Genomic DNA, 5,270 nt, shown 5'->3' with positions numbered 1-5,270 from the left:
TCGGGGACGACCAACCAGCCATGCCCAAGATAACATCAAATCTACCATGACTGAGCAATAATAAATCAGCTCTGGTACTCAAAACACTAAGAGCAATCAAACACGACCGATTAACGCGGTTCACAATAAGAGAATCTCCAACAGGAGTAGAAACATAAACAGGAGAACTCAAGGAATCCCGAGATACGCCCAAATGCGGGGCAAAATAAGAGAACACATAAGAATAAGTGGAGCCTGGATCGAATAAAATCGATGCATCTCTATGACAGACCAGGATAATACCTATGATGACAGAATCAGAGGCGACAACCTCAGTACGGGCATGAAGGGCATAGTATCTGGCCTGGCCTCCCCCTCTAGGGCGACCTCTACCTCCCCGACCTCCACCCCTAGCTGGCGGGGCAGGTGGGGTAGCAACTGGTGCTGTAACCATAGCCTGGGAATTTTGTGGGGCACGCTAAGGCTGAGAAGTCTGTGGAGGTGCACCCCTCCTAAGTATGGGACAATCTCTCACCATATGGCGTGTGTCACCACACTCAAAACAAGCTCTGGGAGGGCGCAGCTGCTGTGACTAGCCACTGAAAGCACCTCGTGCAGGAGGCGTACTAGATACTGAAGGCGCATAATAAGGCTCCTGGGGTCTAGGAAGAGCTGGAATACCACTAGCTGCTGGAAGAGCTGAGTGAACAGGGCGACTTACATAACCCCTACCATGACGAGCTGCAGCTGGGGCACGGGCACTAGAATAGTGGCCCGACTCTCGAGACCTCTTGGCCTCCCTATCCTCTCTATCCCGAGCATGCATACCCTCTACTCTCCTAGCAATGCTCACCACCTGCTGATAAGAAATATCCATCTCCAACTCCCGAGCCATACTAGACCTGATGTTGGGAACGAGCCCCTCAATAAACCGGCAAACTCTCGCACGAACTGTAGAAACCAAAGCTGGTGCACGCCTAGCCAAGTCAATGAAACAGACAGCATACTCCGAGACAGTCATAGTACCTTGAGGCTTTGAGGAACATACTCTCTCAGGAACATATCTGAAAACTGAGTCCAAGTTAAGGAAGATGCCTCGTCTGGACTGTCTAACTCATAGGTACGCCACCACTGATAGGCGGCTCCTCGAAGCTGGAAGGTAGTGAAGGAAACCCCGTTCGATCCTGATATACCCATGGTATGGAGGATACGGTAGCACTACTCTAGAAATCCCAAAGCATCATCTGATGCTAGTCCACTGAATGTAGGAGGCTGGTACTTCTTGAACCTCCCAAGCCTCCTCTGAAGCTACTGCCCTCTCCTCGGGCTGAACTGGGGCTACAAGCTGTGCCAGTATAATCTCTGGGACCTGCTCAACATGCACTCGCTGCTCAGGAGTGCGGGCGGCGGGAGTCTAGGCTCCTCCCCCGGCCTGGGATGTGGTTGCAGCAAGGGGAAGCAACCCTGCCTGAGCTAGAGTGGTTTACATACTCATGAACTGTGCAAGAGTCTCCTGGAGAGCTGGAGTAGTAGTAGCAGTAGGCGTATCAGGCGCCTGGGCTCCGGCTGGAGCTGCTGGTGGCTCCTCTGTAGCAGCTCGCGCGGGTGCTCTGGCTGCACCGCGTGTGCGTCCTTAGCCTCTACCCAGGCCCCGACCTCAGACGGCTCTCGCAGGGAGCGCGGGTGTCCGGTCACCTCCGGTAGCACGTGTCCTCACCATCTGTGAGAGAATGGAAGATAGAAGTTTAGAATTTCGATATCAAAAATCTCGCACGACAAGGAAATCAAATGAAGTGGAATTTTTCTTAACAGTCACATAGCCTCTCGTAGATAAGCACAGATGTCTCCGTACCGATCCACGAGACTCTAATAAACCGGCTTGTGATTCATGACTCCTATGAACGTAGAGTTCTGATACCAACTTGTCACGACCCATGTTCGCCCTCCGTGAACTGTCGTGATAGCACCTAGTCTCTACGATTAGGTAAGCCTAATAATTTGCGAAAAAGAAACGAAATACGAAAATGAATAAAAACTGAAGATAAAATAAAATAGAAACGTTTAAGATGCCGCTCGGCATAAACCAATACATGTTCTCAAAAACCGAAGCAACTCCCAAAACCCGGAATCTCATGAAATCACAATCTGAGAAGCACTACATAAGGTTCTAACTCAAGAATGTCTAGTCAAAGAAAGTACAGAAGATCTATATCTAACAGAGATAACAGAGAGACAGAGACTCCTCGGTCTGCGGACGCGGCAAATATACTTCTAAGTCTATGAAGGTCGCCTCGCCTCACTAACGGTATGGCTGAGCCGATGAACCTGGATCTGCACACGAAAAGCATATGCAGGAAAGGGCATGAGTACACCACGGCGGTTCCCAGTAAGTGCCAAGCCTAACCTCGGTCGAGTAGTGACGAGGAAGTTCAGGGCCCTACCGGTCATATACATATATATAACAAAGGATAAAAAAAATAGTACGAGGTAAACATAGGATAATAAAGGTAAAACAACTGCAACGGAGAGAAAATCACAGAAAGAAAGTAATCCACACAGAGATGGCAACAGGGGATCTCCCAGGATATCGTCTTGTAGTCCCAAATGTAAATATACAATAGATCTCCCGGGATATCGTCCCGTAGCCTAGTTCATAAAGCGCAGGGGATCTCCAGGAATGCCAATCCGTAGTCCCAAATGTAAATATCCAATACAGGGGGATCTACCGGGTGCTGTCCCGTAGTCCCAATATAAATATGCAGGGGGATCTCCCGGAATACCAATCCGTAGTCCCAAATAAACAAGCAAGGGGATCTCCCGAGATATCGCCCGTAGTCCCAAAGTAAACACACAACAGCATCACGAAGAATATTCAATTCTATCCAATTTCATACCGAGGAAAAATAGGTATTTCTAACCTACCATGCCGCACAGAATTCAAATAACGCAGTTTGAGCAAGTAAAGCAATTAAGTCACTTAGACATACTTCCCTAAACTAACAGTAGGCTTAAATTGCAAGTAATGTACACAAGGAAGAACACACAATTATAGTTACTTAATGAAAGCAGGATTTTCAACAATTAGCACATGTACGCACTCGTCACCTCACGTACAAGGCATTTCATATATCAACAAATACCAAATCCTAAGGGGAGTTCCCCCACACAAGGTTAGGCAAGCCACTTACCTCGAACCAGCTCAATCAACTCGCAACCACGTTCTTGCCATGAGTACCCGATTCCAAATGGCCCAAATCTATTCAAATTAATTGCATAATGTAAATATAACTTCAAGTAGCTAATTCAACTAATAAATTCGAAGCTAACACGCGAAATTAGGAAAATCTCCCAAAAAGTTCCCTGGGCCCACGTCTCGGAATTAGATAAAATTCGCAAAAGTAGGATCCTTACACTCTCACGACTTCGTATATACCAAATACATCAAAATCGGACCACAAACAACCCCTCAAATCCCTAAATCAAGATCTCCAATTTCAAACCCTAAACCCCCAATTTTAACCCTCATTTTCCATAAATTTCTTGCCAAATCAGTAGAATAATACCATATAAACGAGTTTTGGTTCCAAAAATCTTACCTCCTCGAAGCTCCCTTGAATCACCTCTCAAAAACCTCCCAAAAAGCTCAATTCTCGGATGAAAATGGTGAAAGAATGGACTGAAATCGCGACAGAAACCTTATATAGGTTCTGGACCAGGGTTTCCGCACCTGCGACCTTTTCCTCGCACCTGCGGACCCGCACCTGCGGTCCCAGGTGCGCATCTGCGAAAAATCTCTTAATGCGCTGGGCCGCACCTGCGCTTCACCTTCCGCACCTGCAGTCTAGCAGGTGCGCTCAACCTCTCGCACCTGCGACTTCTGGTCTTCTAGTGCATGGCCGCATCTGCGGCTGCTCTCACGCTTCTGCGATCACGCACCTGCGGTCCCCAATCCGCAGGTGCAGTTATGACAGAAGTTCAGCAGCTGAAGCTGCTCAAACAAACTCCCAATTCTTCTGACAACCTTCCGGAATCATCCCGAGGCCCCCGGGACCTCAACCAAAAGTACTAACAAGTCATATACCACTATTCAAACTTGTACCAACCCTCGGAACACTCAAAACAATGCCGAAATACCAAATCACCCTAGGATTCAAGCCTAAGGATTCCAAAACTTCCAATTTTCGCTTTCGATCAAAAAGTCTATCAAACCTCGTTCGAATGACCTGCAATTTTTTCACACATGTCCCAAATGGCACAATGGACCTACTCCAACTTCCGAAATTCCATTCCGACCCCGATATCAAAATCTCACTATCGAACCGGAAACTTAAAAAATTCGACTTTCGGCATTTCAAGCCTAATTAAGCTACGGACCTCCAAAACACAATCCGAACACGCCCCTAAGCCTGAAATCACCCAACGGAGATAACGGAATTGACGGAATTCCATTCCGAGGCCGTCTTCACACTACTCCGACTACGGTCCAAATTCTAAAGCTTAAGCTCTAATTTAGGGACTAAATGTCCCAAAACACAAAACGAATCCTCCCGACTACTCACAATAGCAAAAACAAACACGGGGAATGCAGTTAATAGGGTAACGGGGCATTAATTTATAAAATGATCGGCTGGGTCGTTACTGACGGCCAGCCACCAGTACCACCAATTAGGGCCACGAGAGGTCGGGGCCGTGGTAGAGTTCGGGGCCGCGGTAGAGGCCGAGGTGCAGCTAGTACAGAACCTAGAGCAACACCTATTGACCCACCAGTTACTCCAGCTCAAGAGTAGGTTCCAGATATAGTTGAGCCAGTGGGACTAACTCAGGCTCCAGCTATGCCTATTATGATTCTAGGCCTTCAGGAGGCTTTGGCCCAGATATTGACTGTTTGCACTGGCCTTGCTGAGGCAGTTTTGGCTCAGGCCGCACCTAACACTTCTCAGTCCATGGGGGTACTCATACCCCCGTCGCCCGTACACCAGAGTAGGTAGTGCAGGGACTCCAGATACTGGGGGTACTACCAGTCCAGCCGGTTGCAGCTGCCCAGGCCCAGTTGGGTCCTATTATGAATGACGAGGAGCAGAAGAGACTAGCGAGTTTTGGGAGAATCCATCCTCCATCATTTAGTGGAACTGAGTCAGAGGATGCTCCGGATTTTTTGGACAGATGCCAGCGGATTCTTCGTACAACGGGTATTCTTGAGACTAGTGGGGTCTTATTTATTACCTTTCAGCTGACCAGGGTAGCCTTCAAATGGTGGGGGGGGGGGGGGGGGGGTCTTAGAGAGGAGGCGA

At 48.2% G+C, this 5,270-nt stretch overlaps 1 long non-coding RNA gene across 1 annotated transcript in view; it reads right to left on the bottom strand.

Annotated features, from left to right (window-relative positions):
- Positions 1-3,195, bottom strand: part of LOC109206877 — a 10,562-nt gene extending 7,367 nt beyond the window's left edge. The window contains exon 1 of the long non-coding RNA XR_002064914.1: positions 3,168-3,195. This is a non-coding gene — a long non-coding RNA (uncharacterized LOC109206877). The remainder of the gene's footprint in view (positions 1-3,167) is intronic.
- Between the last annotated feature and the right edge of the window lie 2,075 nt (positions 3,196-5,270).

The sequence above is a fragment of the Nicotiana attenuata genome, unplaced genomic scaffold, assembly GCF_001879085.1.
Source record: "Nicotiana attenuata strain UT unplaced genomic scaffold, NIATTr2, whole genome shotgun sequence".
Lineage (NCBI taxonomy): Eukaryota > Viridiplantae > Streptophyta > Magnoliopsida > Solanales > Solanaceae > Nicotiana > Nicotiana attenuata.
Note: the sequence above shows the minus strand (reverse complement) of the source record. Positions and strands in the feature narration are given on the sequence as shown.